The sequence below is a fragment of the Gymnogyps californianus genome, chromosome 1, assembly GCF_018139145.2.
Source record: "Gymnogyps californianus isolate 813 chromosome 1, ASM1813914v2, whole genome shotgun sequence".
In the NCBI taxonomy this organism is placed as follows: domain Eukaryota; kingdom Metazoa; phylum Chordata; class Aves; order Accipitriformes; family Cathartidae; genus Gymnogyps; species Gymnogyps californianus.
The window spans coordinates 25,046,596-25,063,325 of NC_059471.1; the positions used below are offsets into that span (position 1 = coordinate 25,046,596).

The 16,730-nt window shown below is 44.3% G+C and overlaps 1 protein-coding gene across 3 annotated transcripts in view; it reads right to left on the minus strand.

The window, feature by feature from the left end:
- Positions 1 to 16,730, minus strand: part of STARD13 (StAR related lipid transfer domain containing 13) — a 263,350-nt gene that overhangs the window by 75,927 nt on the left and 170,693 nt on the right. The gene's annotated exons all lie outside the window — the stretch shown is intronic.

Genomic DNA, 16,730 nt, shown 5'->3' on the forward strand with positions numbered 1-16,730 from the left:
ATAAATATGTGAAGCTTCCTCGGTGGTTGGGGTAAAGTAGAAGAACTTTCTTTCTTTCTTTCCCACTCTGTCAATGAAGAATGTCTTGACTGTACTAAGTGGTTATGTCTGGGAAACTGGATGTGATGGGAAAGACACAATACTTTTCCCTTTCTCCAGGTTTGTTATGTGACCCTGCATTGGACTTGGCATTGTAACCATTAGTAGAGGACCCTGTGAAGAGACTGAAGGGTACAAAATAAAGTAGTATTGTCAATTGAAAAATCCATTTTTTCTCCATTTTTGTTAAACCTCAACACAGTAGCAGTGTACTGATAAGGAAACGTATCCCCCAACGTATCCCCCTACTCTTGTTTCATCATATGAAAATGTTGGCACTGACTCCCTGCAACGTGAAAGCAAATATCTGTAGATATTCCTGGTATATAACAAGTGACTGTCATGCCGTGATGTGAGACTAATTGATTTGAAGGCAAACACCTTGACAGACAGGCAGGCAGAGCATACACAAAAAACCCAGTATGGTAAAGGAAAGACACTGATGTACAGCACATCCCTGTTGTCTCTACTATGCTTGACAAGCTCTTTATTCCTTACAAATAAAGAAACACCAGGAATTGTGGCTATTTGAGCAACAAACATCAGAAGAAAACTGTATCATCATCCTAGCGTACAGACCTCATATGCCAAAGCGGGATGAGCTATTTCAGCAAGCCCTGCACGCTGAAAGCAGGCTTTTCCGCCAGATCTTTCACAAATTCTTTCCTCCCTCTTCAATAACAGCACCCACGATCAGCCAAGCTACCAGCAGGCTACAGAGACCTGTACCCATATCTGTCCATTCCCTTCAGACCTCTGCAGATCATAATTTCCAAAATGTGCCTGGCACTAGTGGAAGCAGAACCTGAATATTTCAGCTCACTGAGAGCCAGAAAGAAGAAGCAAACCTCTGGCTGTGTGTAGCAGCAAAAGCAACGGCAGGACGTACCGGGCTGCCCAGCACGGTCTGGTCCCCTCAAAAGTTGCCAATAACCCTAACCAGAACAGGATGTCAGGATAATGTAAAGAATCCATTTTTTTTTCCCCAGTTGTCCCCACCATCAGTCACTGTGCCCCCTCCCCCTAAGTAAATGAAATCAATCAGCAGGGATTTCTGTAAAATACATAAAACAGTCATCTTCCAGACTCTACCAGAAGATAAATGGTTCCAGACATTGGACTGCAGCCATTTTCCCACACATGCTACAGTGTTTTGTCATCCATATTGGGCCATAATAGTGAGTGGGTTTTGGTTTTGGTTTTTTTTTTTTCTCAGTCAGCAGCCAATGCTTCTGCTTCTAACTCGTACATTAAAACCACTGCAGCAAGAGTAATTTTTCTGTACAATTTGTAATAGAACAGTTTCGTTCCCAATAATACAGTCTGGGGTCTTGTACAGAACTTTCACACTTTTCTGCTACAGCTAATATTGCGTTATCGCTCCCAGCTGGAGCTTCACAAACCTTTTTGGGATTAAAGCATATCACCTCAAATACGAGCCACTGAACTGAAACGAGCATGAAACTATGAGTAGTGCAAACCTTATCTGAGAACCTGCTAACAAGAAATAATAGGATTGCTTACAATATCTCACGCTGGCTTTTGTGCTAGTTTCAAAGAAGGATACAAATACATGACAAAAGATGCATCATAATGTGAGTATACAATTAATTTTAAAGTATTTTAAAGCATGTCCTTAATAATCTGTTAACATAAAATGCACTTTGGAAAGAACCATGGGGCTTTTTCATGATTAAGAAATGTGCAACCAAATTCTATCCTTAATTAAATCAGGAGTAATTTTATTAACTGCAGTAGACTTAAACCTGACTTACATCAGTGTAAGTGAGGGTAGGATTTAGCCCCGGGGTGTTTATACACTGTAGTTCCAGTTAGTTTAGATCTATTTGGGTGGGAACTCCTTTCCCCTTTCCAGAAAAAATATTCTTGCCTACCCTTTTTCACCTCGCAATTGGGGCCAAAGCAGTCTTTTCTTCTAAGATATTTTTCAGAAAGGTTACGAACAAATCTTATCCTCGACAGGAGATGACCTTATTAAACAAAACCACCCTCTGAAGTGATGGACATCAGCAGTTTTAAAGTTTGTTTACAAGTTTTTAAACAAGCCACCTCAAACAGATAAGCTTATTTACATGTTAAAAATAAATAAAAAACTTTAAGTAAAAGCTGTTTTATTAAGGAGCTACTTATGTCTGTTTTCAATGCTGAAAAGCCCTTCCAAACAGTACTAGCTGCTGTATTAAACATCCCTGCTACAGTACAGAAACTTACTGTCCACAGATATCCTTGGGCTTCACTGTATCTTTGAACCAAAATCACTTTCTTCTGTACTTCATTTTCTGCTCTCTTGAAATCGGATTCCCAGTTCCTGACAGATGGCTCCTCTGTCACCAAGCGCTGCTTCCGCCTCCTTATCGCTGCCAGCTAATACTTCCACGATGCTTAGCTGTTGTCTGCGGAGCTGTGCTCTACATCATTTCTACGCTGATCAATGCTCCGCTTGGTTTTAGGTTGGTTTCTAGTCCCGCCTCCTGCTCTTGAAGAAACGAAAACTCACAGCTGGATTTTCTATAAATCATCCCTTTTAACAGTGGCTGAGCAAGTACGGCAAATACTACAGCTAAGACCTGCTGCTCTATTTGAAACTTCAAAAACAATTCCTCATCTTAATGATGCACACATGAAAGTTAATCACGTACTAAAATCGCTAATACTGAAAAATAGTGGCCAGATAATTGTGACCTTCAGGGCTTAGAAGCTGATTAATGTAATACAAAACTCCTCTCTGTTCCAGAGGGGGAATATGGTAAAACATACTGCCTCAGTGAACTGCTTTATACAGTGTTTTGCTTTGAACAGGAGCTTGTCATTCTTACAAAGATAAATTTACATTTGCAATACAGAGCTTTTTGACAGACTAACCCAGTGTACATACTGTTTAGGCTAGCAGCCCTAAGCTTGAAAGAGCCTTTACCATTGTAGCAGCTCTTTTGAAGTGTGGGCAGGAAATACTTTTATTTTCTGCACAGCACTAAGTGCGCTATACAGCACTGAACTCATTATCATGTTTAACAAAGCGTGGAGTATAAAAGCAAGGTGGTACCATAAAACCAGCGCCATGAACTTTGTTCCCATGAACAGGGCAAACCAGAGCTGAATTTCTGTAAACTGTAAATTGTTTTAATCCTCCACCCTCCAGATCTTCTTAAGAAACTGTGCTGTGGAAATTAAAAATGACTGGGCAGATCTGGATACAGTCTGAATGAGCTGCAAAATCCTGGGGTTCTCGGGTTGTTCTATGGTGAGAGCTGCAGCCCAGCTGAAAGTGTTGGCAGGGCTAAAACCGACTCCTTCCTCACCGACAGTTGATCGCGTCCCGGTGGCACGCAAGGTCCTCTGACCACTGCCCACGCTGAAGAGCAGCCGAGCTGCTGCCGTAGTTTCGATGAAGGACTGCTCGAGTTTCAGCTCTGCCAGCAGCTCAGGGAAGGGTGCAAGATCAGTGTGTCCCAGGAGCGGCTTTTCCCCAGGTGTGCCGCTCGACTCCTGGCAAGCAGGGACCCGAGGGCTTCCCCAGCCAGTTGCTGGAGCTGGACTACTGCGTCACCAGTCTCGTATGAGTGGTTCTCGTCCCTTTTTGAGTCTCTTCCACCCAACCCTAACGCGTTCCAAAAACATAGTGGAAAAACACCAAAAAAAGCACTTCTGTCTACTTACACCAGCTCTCTAACCACTTCATTACATGCCCCGCAGTTCTCCCAAGTTCAGTTTTTCCACGCGATAGATGAGTTCACAGGCTTCTGTCAGATACCATTTAACTCTCTTTTTTTCCTAAGCTGAAGAATCTCATCTGTTTCATGCTGGGGCTGGTCAGCCTTGCTGCCCATCCCTGTATGTACTACTGCTCCCGTAAGTGATGCAGTTAGCCCTTTAGTTCACATGGTAGAAGCTGATGTTACAGCACCAGAGCTCAAGCCTTGCTCCCAGTCTGTGACTGCTATTTGTGGAAATGGGAAAATATTCTCATTTTCTTTGCTTAGAGTTCTGCAGACAGTAACTGAGGACAGTCAGTTGTCATCTTGTGATCCGACAGCTCTCCACAACCACCACATGAATGGCCTGCACACAAGAATTTGAGAACAACTACACCAGACTAATTTCCAAATAGTTACTAGCCAGGCAGCCTAGGAGAAAGCGGTATGGATTAAGTAGCCAGGAATGCTCTGAGCCGAGGGCTGCACTGCTCTGATGCAGCTACTACTCTCTTAAGCAGCAGCTGTAAGACACGGGTCCTGGGCCCCCATCCAAGCAACTGTGACTCAGATTTGAAGTGCTGCAACGACAGTGCTCTCCTGCGGATGCACTGGTTGATCAGTGCCAGTAACTTGATGATGGGGAGTGAAACGAGCAGGGGAGAAGCACCATCCCTGCGCCCGATCCAAATATGTAATGGCAAATATAATAAATCTGCTTTCTAGGTGCTGCTGTACATTCAATACTTATCAGCTGTCAAAAACCACATGACTGATTAAAATTACTTGCTTGACCTTTAAAATGTACTTGAAAACCCATAAATGAGACCAATCAGTAGTACATACCTATTTGAATAATAACAGAATTTTGAATCTCTAGCAAAGGCTGTAAGAGGAGATTAATGGCTCGATACCACAGTGTGACACGCACTATATGAACCCAGGATGGGGATCTTCGAAGGACTTTTACAGAACATTTTGTCTACTGCCTGGAGTAATGTTTATGGCACATAGGGCAAGTTTTGCTCTTTCTCTGCTCTGAGACTGTTGACCATCACCTGAATAACAAGGAAAAAACCTTGCTGCAGGTGAAAAGAAATGTATTTACTCTACATCGTCCTCCATGTGCTTTGGTTCCTGACAGTGCATCGAGTTCCTTGGGGATGAATGGGAAGATCTGCCCCCACCATTAGTGAGCGTTAAGTTCACAGGCCCAAACTAGAGTAAATCCACAATAAAGCAGCAAAACGTGGTAACATAGATGTTGGTTTATTAGGACTGTTTCTCTCTGCAAATCTTCTATTGGGCAACACTATTTGCTAATTGTGAACAGTAGCCCAGTATGGCTGAACACAAGATGGCCATGGAATGAGCTCAGGTCCTGGGAGCCAGATCATCTGCACAGCTGGTTCTCTCTCTGGCTCTGTTTTGGACCACTCCTACCAACCTTCTCCTAAGCAGTGTGAACATGAGTCAGTCTATGTTCCCTGGCTGTGGGATCCCCGACCCTTCCTTGTCTGGTAGTACAGATGTTGTTCCAGGGATGAAGGACAGTAGGATAGTTCCTCCTGCCACTGTTGGGCAGATACTGCAGCCCTCACTTCCCCCTCACCTGGAGATAGTTGTGAGATCTGCTGAGACTGGATACCATAAAAAAATCAGAGACTTCTTCCCAAACCGTGGCTCCACAGGTTAGATTGCTAATTAGTCCCATTATCATTTAAAAAGAGATTAGAAAACATCATATGAAGTGAAAGACTTGGAGAACTACTGATTTATTCAATTGGTAGGATGACCCCTTGCCCAGAAGTTCAACAGGCAAGAATGCTCTGCTGGGGAAGAGCTTAGGGTGCCACACAGATCTACATTTGGGCCTGATGACCTGTAGCCTCTCCTTCTGCTGACACTTGGGGAATCACCAGAACAAACATGAGCAAACATTTTGGTGGGTGAACTTTTCTCAGAGCAAGATTTTTCACCTTGATGTAAAGAGCTGCTTTGCAAGGAGCTAGGACTCCATCCAAGGATCTTCAGTGCTCACAGACCCTGTGATGAAAGTAGGGCAGAGGGGGCAACTGCAGAGCTCCACGTGAGAGCTCTGGTGAAAGTCTGTCCTGCCCTGTCCTTAAAAAAGCTGGATCATAAAATCACAGGGCCCTGGGGTAATTCAGGTTGGAAAAGACCTCAGGAGGTCTCAAGTCCAACAGTCCCTTTGGTTTTCTGACCCTGCTGAAACACCAAGTTCACAAATAGTTTCAGCTCCCCACACCTGCACTGGGGGGAAGGAGGAGGAATAAATTACTTGCCATTTTCCCCCAGTGACTTGTAAATAGAAAAGCTTGGCCTTCTCCATGCAACCAGGATGGCTATGCCTGCTTGGCCCTGGATTCTTTTTGGGAGTTTAATAAATGTAATGTGTTGAGCCTTCTACCATGAGGCTGTCGGGGGAAAAGTTTTAATAGTTTAAAGGCACTCTGACTGCAGCATATTTGCTTATAATGCGGTAAACAGAATTATTAAAAAACTTGTATTTTGCATCTTAAAACTCTAAGATACTCAAGAACACATTATTTCTCCTTACTGCCAGATTTTGCTTTGCTAAGACAGCACGCATGAGCCACTAGATAGATTTGGAAACACCGTGAGCCCCTTGAGAAGAAACAACAGGTATGAGGACACTGCTGGAAAGATGAGCAAGATGAAGATGCTCATCTATGAAGATGAGCACTCATGTCTCCCTACATCTCCTCCTCACCACTGCTCTGCAGCCTTCCTCCTCTGGTGGTCAGGACCTCTATTTTCAGCTGAAGCTTCTTCACAGCTGGGCTACACAGTCCTCTAGCCCAAAGGCTTTTTTCCCCTGATTGGTGTTTACCCTCCAGTTGCAGGCAACGAGAGCAGCCTTGTCCTGCAGACTAAAACACAGCCCTGTTCCAGTCTCTTTTGATAAAATAAGCCATTTCCCCTCTAACAGCTTTTCTGAATCCACTGATGCCAGCTGAACGGGAGCTGGATCATGGGGAACAAGAACTGAGTGCAGCATTGCAGATGGGACCCCATGGTGCCAAGCACTCACCTCTCCTGTGGAAATACGTCGCCGGATAGAGCCGACGGCCGGGCTGCCTTGCCAGGCCAAGTTTCGAGAGTGACTTGCAATTATTCTCCAGTCTGCAAACACATTCAAGCCTTTGATCTCCTCCGTTGCTTCCAACTGCCAGCCTCCCAGATGATGCCAGTATTTCCTGCTGCTCTCCCCTAATCACGCTACCACGCCACCGATAACCACCATACGACCGCAAAACGAGCTGCCTGCAGAGGAAGGGCACACGGAGCCAGTGCCCCACTGTTTGCCGCTTCCCTTTCATCCTGTTTTATTATCGCATGTCCTGCGCTGACCCTGGCAGATTCTGGAGGAGAACTCGAGGCAAAGGTTTTACTTTGTGCTACCAGGACCAGGCGAACCCTTGTCTTCAGGTTTCCCCTACAAACACACTCATATTTTTTCCTAAAGATTATGAAATTTTGAAAAGTTACAGAGATGAGGGAACACAAAGTGCCGCGTAACACGGATATGCTTTCAGCAAAAAAGACAAGGGGAAAGGAAAAATAATATCCGGGTTATTACTATTTGAAACTCTGCATCAAAATGGATATTTCAAGGCAAAATCAAAAGAAAAAAGTGATTTGAAAACTCCCCATCTAAAGCAGAAAATAGTAATGATAGTACGTTGAGTGGGGACTTTTTTCCTGGGCAGTTTTCATGCAGTAGATGCTCTTACCTAAGACTGCCATTTCCCAAAGGGATCCTGAACTATCTGTAATTCATTTACTATTGCAGTGGTTATGTAAAGTAGGACAGTTGTACTATCTCCACCTGATGACAAAGCCATACACTTTTGCATTTTAATATAAAACACATTCTTTGAAGGATCAAAATATGTATTACCTAACTTATTTTTCAGGAAAACCTCTCTCATTTATACTTGGTACTCATTTAACTTTTCAGAGTCTTTCTCCTGCTGGAAAGCCTCTGGAGTTTACATGGCATATCTCTGTGTCACATGTGTTCCCTTTAATAGCCAATATAAATGTTTTTCAACTCTAAAGTCTACAGCTTGAGTCTCACTTATGAAAGTCAAGCAGCGCCTCTCTGCTTTACTCGTCACGCGACCGAACGACTGCTGATCTCTCGCTTGCCTCGCTGCAAAGCAGGGGCTCCCAGAGCCCAGCCCAAAGCAGTTCGCTTTGGTTTGATCAAACAGGGTGACAAATTCCCTCCTGATTTCCAACACTCTTCAGCAAGCTCTATTGCCTGAAATTTTTCCCTTCCCAGGGACCAGCGGTGCCATGCTCGATTCAGCGGCCTCTCCTCCTTGCCTCTCTGCTCCCACAGGCTGGGACCTGGGAGAGCATGGCCATACGCTCCCACTAATGTGGTCCTGTGGGACAAAGCATCTCCAGGGGCCTGAAAATGCCACTTACTGCACTTCAATGACAGGAGCCCTGTTTAACATGAGGTACAGTTTGTGCACGGCAGAAGCACAGTTCATTAGTTTGTTTAAACGCTTCAAAGAGCTCAGAAATAAAAATTCTTGGAATTGCTGCATGAGTCAAACTTTTTTAAAAGTTTATATTAAATGTGAATCACTGGCTTGCTTCAGGGGAGGAAAAAAATCTTGTTTTCAGCAAAAAGTTAATTGGGTGTCCTGAAAATCAGTAATTAAAAACACCACTAACAGACAATAATCATCTGGAGTGCTAATTTCCTTCTGTACATAAAAGGCTTAAAAAGGACAGAGTAAGAGAGAAAAGTTCAGCATCAGCATTTGCCTCAAGACCCAATGCACCCAGGGGCTGGCTCAGGATCCCTCCTGCAGGGAAACCAGAGCTAGAAAAGTTATTTTTGTTGCTGTGAAGAAAAGTTGGATTTCTGAAGCTATATGCCTGCACCATTTAAAATTACCTCAGTCACAAGCAAACCTGAAATGTCATCCCAAGGGACATCATCGCCATCGCCATCATCCCCCATGCACATGTCAGAGAGAAGTGCCACCACCCTGGGCAGAAAATGCAGCTGCTATTTGCAGTGCAACAATACAAGACTGGAAGCAAAGAATATGGTTTCCAAATTAAATAGGGGGAGTAATTTCTGCCGACAGGATGTAATTACTCCTCTTGTAAAAGAGCTGTGGAACACTTAATGGTTTCAAGCACTAATACCTATGGAAACAGAGCCTTCCCCAAATACCCAGCCAAGTGCTAGCTTACCGTTGGCTTGGGGAGCAGTAAATGGCCTAGAACACATCCTGTACTGCCTAAAACTTCAAGAGCCTCCTTCCAAATACTGCTCTAGCTTGACTGCTGAAGTTTCTGAAAATCAGGTATGATCGCTGCCCAGGGTGAAATTTCTTCCGTCTTTCACAGGAGCTGTAGTTAATGCACTGACTGTGCCACAGCCCTAAGTATAGATTTTCCACCATCATATCTCAATGCCAGGTCTGTGACTATTTCAGGTAATTTATCTGACAAGACTACTGTATTCCCAAACACCCTGTTTATGAGCAGGCAGGATCTGAGACTACATTTTCTTAAGGTTTGACCAAAACACATTTCCAGATCAGAAATAAGAAGCAGCATCTAAATGCAGAAATGTTTTAATTATGGCCAGAACGCTCTCAGCATCTGAAAGCCTCTTCGTAGAAAGCACGCTGCGTGAAGTATGCCAGGCCTTAAGTACCCTATGGCAACTCAGTTCTTACATTTATATGCAAAAAATTCATAACCATACTTATGAAAACAGACAAGCAGAGCTCTCCACAAAGCAGCTCTCCTGTTACAAGTTTTTTACTAGCTATACTAGCGCAGCCTGGAGCTTGGGAGGAAACAAGTGTCCCAGCACCTCCTCTTTCATTTCTACCGAAAAGATGAAGTTTTCACAGCACATCCGTATACCTAAGTTCTCTAGCCTCCTGTAACGAAACCAACTCCAAACAAGGCTAGAAGGCTTACCTCACCTCTTGCAGAGTATCACACATTTCCCAGAGATTTTAAGGTGGGATTCGTTAAAATAAAGAAAGGTGTTTCTTATCACAAGAGAAGATTGTGTCTAAGCAACAGGAAAAGACAAAGTTTTTCTGCACAGCCCTGCCTCAAACATCAGCAGAAAAAAATGCTTGCATGTTGACAATTCATCTGAGGAACTGCTCTGGAGCTTAACAGGCTGTAATCAAGATATCAGAGGTTTATTTTGAACAAGCACTTAGGGGAATGGGCGTGAATTCTTGATGTTAGTGGTGCCAGTCAGTGTGTGATTCTCCCATCCTCACACTGACGGAAGAGAAAGCAAAAGAGTCTGGTTTGTGACTATTTCACAGTATAAAATTTCTTTTTTAAATATGTAAAGACTCTTTTTAAACAAAATTCAGCATGCTTGAGGTATGAAATGTTGTCTACCTGACCTTTCAAAAACCCAAAGAACTAACGTTTGTATTTTGGTAAGTTATGCTATTGATAAATTTGTTTTCTTTCATCACACACATGCACAAAAATCTTTACTAATATTTCTATCACCATGCTCCTCCAGATCTTTCAGCACAATTTACAGAGGGGGAAATAATAAAAGAAAAACAAAAACTGGCAGTATATTAGGCAGCTTTGGGCAAAGAAAATGATGGATTCTCCCAAAGTCATTTCCTGCAAAGTGAGATTTGCCGTAAGGATCTTGATTACATATGTCAGTGCTGGGAAGCTACCCAGACACGTGAGACTATCATTTACAGCCAATGCAGCCAAGACAGAGGCCACTACTGGGTTTTAGAAATGAAGAGCCTGAGTACAAGGAAACAGAGAGAAAAGATTTTTCAGAAGAGTTGAAGACACTGAGATTTGATTTCATTTACAACACTCTACTACCTCCTAAGATGGTCCCAATTAGACATATTGTTGTGTACCAAAAGCATATGATGCCACACTCGGCCTTGTCCTCCTCTAACTCTCTTGGCAAAAGCAACAAAGACTTCCTAGCACAAAAAGGCCACACTGTGGTTTTGTTTTCAAACATCATTTCTAGGAAAAATGAGAGGAAAAAAAAAAATCTCTGCAAGATATTCTGTACCCAAGGACAAAGCTGAATGGTTCCATGTGAGTCATTTTCAATCTTCGCAGGCTTGGCATTTGCGGTATGAACTCAGAAAAGTCATTACCAGTAATTTTATCATTTCAAGTGTTTGTAACACATGAGAAATAAGTGTTTTTAAAATGAGAAGTCAGATCCTAACCACTTCATGGACACTTACAGATCACCTTCGTACAACTTCAACCTAAAACCGTTTCACTATGTTTAAAAAATACTTTCAGATGCTCTAAGTAAAGCAAGGCATCCAACATCTGACTTGAGAAAGAGGTTTTAAACAAAAATGAAATGCTACAAGTAGTGAGACATGATGAAGGAGATGATATGCTTCCTTCTTGTTCACTTGAAGGACTGCCTATTTTGTTGGATTAACCCAAAGTGAGCCTGCAGTCCAGTCATATCTTTTCTCTCTTCTTTACTACAGCCAAGCAAAAACAAGGAGGAGAAAAGGTATCACGCATGCAACCATTTTTCAGGAAAGTTTTTCTTCATTTTAAGTAACCTAAAGTATTTATTTCATGGGCAAAGGAATATTCATTCCTTTGTTTTTACTGACATATGGGAACAGCTTGTCTGAACTCTGGTGAAGAATCTGTCTGAGCTTCATTTTTATTTGCTATATTTTAATGACTGCTGTTATAAACCAGTCTGAATAGGGAAGCTAAAACCAGAAAGAAAATACAAGAATCGGGGTGTCTTTCAAGCACCCATTTAGATTTATAAGCGATGAAGCAGGCAGTGGGCTGTGATGGTCTGGGCAGTACCAGCAACCTGGAGTGTCTCCCCTCTCCCTTCCCAGCAGGACTATCTGACAGTACCATGGAAGAGACATGATGTTCTTCGAGTCTACACTAACCAAATCATCAAACAAAATTAAGGCTCAGGATTTCTATGAGCACATGAACAAATAAGCCTGATTCGCAACGGATTTCCAAGCAGCTTTTTCCATACATGTAATCTCACTCCGATGCTGATATTTTGGTGTCTTGTACTGTGTGAAGTTGCACAGAAACAGTCTTGCTTTTAGAAAGAGTGTTAAAAGTTTCTCCTCAATGCAGGCACATCTATTGACACAAACCCTAGAGGCACCAGTTGTGAAATCTCTGCACCTCTCCCAAATTAACCTGAAATCAGGCTCTAGAGTTGCTGAGGGTGTGAAGTGGAGACAGCGCACACAGAGGGAGTGTTTTCAAAAGCCTTGTTTCCATAGGGAACCAGGGAAAACATATACTGATTTAAAAAAAATAGTTTTTTGTGGATTTATGTAGTGGCTGGGAAGTCCTGCAGCTCTGGCCATTGCCTGCTAGAGGCTGTGAGGGCCTTACGCCTGCCCTGGCCCCGGCTATCCAAACCCAGTGAAAAGGAGATGAGGAATGGGAAGTACCAAAAATGAGAATTTTTTTCTTCCAGCATTAAAATCTTAAAATCTCATTCGTGGAGCAAAGCACCCCATCCCTGGCAGGCTGGTGGGAGCAGCAAGACCTGCGGTGGGCAGCCAGCTCTGCTCACCTGCAACTGGAAACCGCGGAGGAGGAGGTGGAGGAGAAGGACGATGAGGAGGATGATGATGAGGAGGAGCGCGCAGTGCAGCTGGCTGGAGGGAAGCTACTCCTCCGTGACAAGCCCAAGGTAAACAATGAGTAGTCAAACATAATGGGCCACTTTTAAAACCAAATCTTCTTTTTGAACATCACTCATCAGAGCCTGGCAAGCTGCAGCAGTCAACTGAAAGGATGTCAAGCGTGAGCGGGATTTAACGAGCAGAGTTTGCTGGAGAACTAAAGCAACAAACATGCGTGTGCAGAAAAACCACGGTGAAGGCTGGTGTGTGGGGAAGAAACCTGAAGATGTTTCTCTGTATGCCGAGAAACACATAAGGATAGTATAAGCAAAAGAAGCAATGCTGGCAGAAACTCAGTTCCTCCAGTTTTAACTGAGTCAAAACTAGGGTTCGCTGGGTTATTCAGAGATCATATCACACCCTTGTGTGAGAGACACAGTGAAATCAGCAAAAATTTGGAGACAAGACCTGCACAGAGCTGTGCTCTAAGGGAGGACATTAAAACCCGACTTCCCAGGAGGCGAAGGAACATGGCCCCTACAGAGCCTAGGGCTGGAAATCGGATCTAAATGTCTTCTTGCAAACTTAATTTGTGACAGGTTATCTAGAAACCTGCAAAGGGTCAATGTAGATCAGATTATTCCTCACAGTTATTGATTGCCCTGCTTTCTGCAATGTTGAATTTCATCTGCTGTTGTGCTGTTCGTATACCTAGCTTAATTATGTCCTGTTGTGGTGGGTTGACCCTGGCTGGAAGCCGGGTGCCCACCAAAGCCGCTCCTCAGCTGGACAGGGGAGACAAAATATAACGAAAGGCTCGTGGGTCGAGATAAGGACAGGGAGATCACTCACCTATTACCATCACAGGCAAAACAGACTCGACTTGGAAAAAAAAATTAATTTAATTTATTACCCATCAAATCAGAGTAGGATAATGAGAAATAAAAACTAAATCTTAAAACACCTTCCCCCACTCCTCCATTCTTCCTGGGCTTAACTTTACTCCCAATTTTCTCTACCTCCTCCCTCCCAGAGGTGCAGGGGGACAAGGAATGGGGGTTGCGGTCAGTTCATCACATGTTATTTCTGCCGCTCCTTCCTCCTCAAGGTGAGGGCTCCTCAGACTCTTTCCCTGCTCCAGCGTGGGGTCCCTCCCACGGCAGACAGTCCTTTATGAACTTCTTCAACGTGAGTCCTTCCCACGGGCTGCAGTTCTTCATGAACTGCTCCAGCGTGGGTCCCTTCCACAGGGTGCAGTCCTTCAGGAACAGACTGCTCCAGTGTGGGTCCCCCATGGGGTCACAAGTCCTGCCAGCAAACCTGCTCCAGCATGGGCTCCTCTCTCTCCATGGGTCCACAGGTCCTGCCAGGAGCCTGCTCCAGCGCGGGCTTCCCACGGGGTCACAGTGTCCTTTGGGCATCCACCTGCTCTGGCGTGGGGTCCTCCACGGGCTGCAGGTGGATATCTGCTCCACCATGGTCCTCCATGGGCTGCAGAGGGACAGCCTGCCTCACCACAGTCTTCACCATGGGCTGCAGGGGAATCTCTGCTCTGGCACCTGAAGCACATCCTCCCCCTCCTTATTCACTGACCTTGGTGTCTGCAAAGTTGCTTCTCTCACGTACTCTCACTCCTCTCTCCAGCAGCAGTTTCTTTTTCCCCCTTCTTAAGTGTGTTATCCCAGAGGCGCTACCACTGTTGCTGATGGGCTCGGCCTTGGCCAACGGTGGGTCCATCTTGGAGCTAGCTGGCGTTGGCTCTATTGGACATAGGGGAAGCTTCCAGCAGCTTCTCACAGAAGCCACCCCTGTAGCCCCCCTGCTACCAAAACCTTGCCACGCAAACCCAATACACCTGTTTAAGTTCCTTTATCTTCTGCCATCTGGATTAATTAAATGCTTTTGTGTCTTCTGCAACCTCTGTCATGTTTTCCACACTTTTGCCACAGATCTTTAAACAGCATAACTATATGACATGATTCCTAAAATGACATTTCAGGGCAGCCCAATAAAAACCAAATAAAGACCTTAGTGAGACTGTGTATTTATTCCTTTTCCTTGTATTGCCCTCAAGTACTTGGCAACCTTGTGGTCATATATTCTATTAAGATTTGGGGACTGTGGATTTAAGTCCCTTCTGGTTGGTGGGCAGATACCTCAAAGCATTAAGGTATTATGCAAAATGTGTCACTTTTTGTCCTTTGACAGCTGTTTTGCAAGAAACTAGCGATCAGGTAGTCTGTGCCCAAATATACAACTTAGGCAGTTCAGTGCGGAAGAGGATTTTGGCTTTTGCGTTTCACAAGGATAGAGGTAGCTGTTGATAAGTACCTAGGTGCAGGAGAGAGCGTTTCAGTGGATGCCCCCTTGCCTCGGTGGGCTGAGGCTGCCGGCCCTCCCCGCGCAGGCTGGCGGGGACTCTCTGGCCGTGGTGCGTGGCTCGGCCCCAGGCAGGGTGCGGGGATGTCAGCACCGGAGCTCACGCTGTGACTGCAGCTCCAGAGCGGGAGGCCCGAACCAGTGCGCAGGGAAGCACCGTGCAAAGCAGTGCCTTGAGCTCTTCCTAGGACTGGTCCTTTGTCAAAGGAGGCTAAATAAATGTAAAAGACAGATGTGATTGTGTTCGTGAAGAAGAAAGTTTTTTCCTTGCCAGGACTGTTGATTTGCTAGCAAAAGAAAAATGTGGGAAGGGGCATGAGCATCCTTCCACATTAGGAAGGAGGCAGGGAGGGAGAGGGGTGCCTGGAGATGGGGAGGCGCATCTGTACCTCACACTTCCAGCCCCAGCTCCATTGGGCATCACTCAGCTCCTCTGGCCAATGCTCAAGGAGAAGCTGGGTCCTTATCTCTAACATGTTCCAGTTAGTAGGCGGCCCTGAGAGCAACCCCAGGTGTTCACATACTCTCTAATCCCATTAGGGCTCTTTTAAAGCAAGGGTTTTTTTCTGGTGTCACAGAAGTTACACTTAATGGGTTTGCAGTTATTAGGCAGTTAGAAAAGTTATTTGCACTTTGCAATTTGCTGCCAGAAGTGTAGCAAGAGACAAGCACCAAGGTCCTTGTGAATTCCACAGCTGCTGTGATTTTTCCATGTGAGGAAGAAACAGTTGCTTGAGGCATTTTAGAGACATGCAAGAACACAGGAACAGTTTATTAATACTGGAAGTGAATTCGCAATTACTGAGAGCAGATGGTCAGCTCACACAGTGAATGAGCCTTAAACCATCTAGACTTACAGGACTACTTGCAAACATTGAAACAGTACCAAATTCACAACAAGAAATCCTACATGCTCACAGTCAGAGGTCAGCTCAGATTTGGATCCTATATACAGTGGCGTAAATCCAGATAAAGCTGTCAATATTAAACTGAGTCGGTGGATTTACCCCAGAGTAAATGCCCCTTCTTTTTACTTGCATACATAACTCTCAGAGCTGTCAAAGCTAAGCTAAAATAATAAGGACTTTAATAAAATAACCATACCAGCATCATTAATATCAGCATTGCCAGAAATCAAGCTAATCCTCCCTTGTACCACTGCAATTCTGCTGTATCAGAGATGTGGTAGCAGCATTAACAAGAATAGAAATACAGAGCTGAAGTTACATGACTAAGTTTTTCATTAGTCTATAGTCCGTTAACAAAAAATAGCCATACACACATTGCTTTAACAAATGTATCTGTGACGCACTCCAAGGCTTTTGAATTCTTTCCATACAGACGCTGCTTGTAAAGATTCTGTGAAAGAGCTTAATAGACATGTATATCTTGAAAGTACTCCTCAGTGCAGCTCATGGACAAATTAGAATTGTTATTGCTATAGGCATGTAATAGTATGTATGCACAAAGGGAAGGGCTTCCTTAGCACCACGTGCCTTTCAGCCTACATTTCAGCCTGCCAGCTCTTCATTTGCCTAAGCATATCAGACTATAATTATTGGGGGGAAGAAGGGAGGCTTTAAGCAAAAAGCTCTGTTGCGTCGCTCTTTCTGCATGTGTCCAGGGAGTGAACTCCCAAGGGCTGACCAGCCCTGAGAGGGCCATGCAGTCATCCTCCAAAATCTTCTTCCTTGCGACATAAAGTTTCAGCATCCCAGCTGAGTACCTCTGGACTGCAAATGGTGATGGATCATTAAGGTTAATTTGACCTGCAGTTTACAGGTCTTTGCGAATGGGTAAACAAGTGCTCAAATGTTGTGCGGCAGCGAAAGGCAGGGAGAGTCGG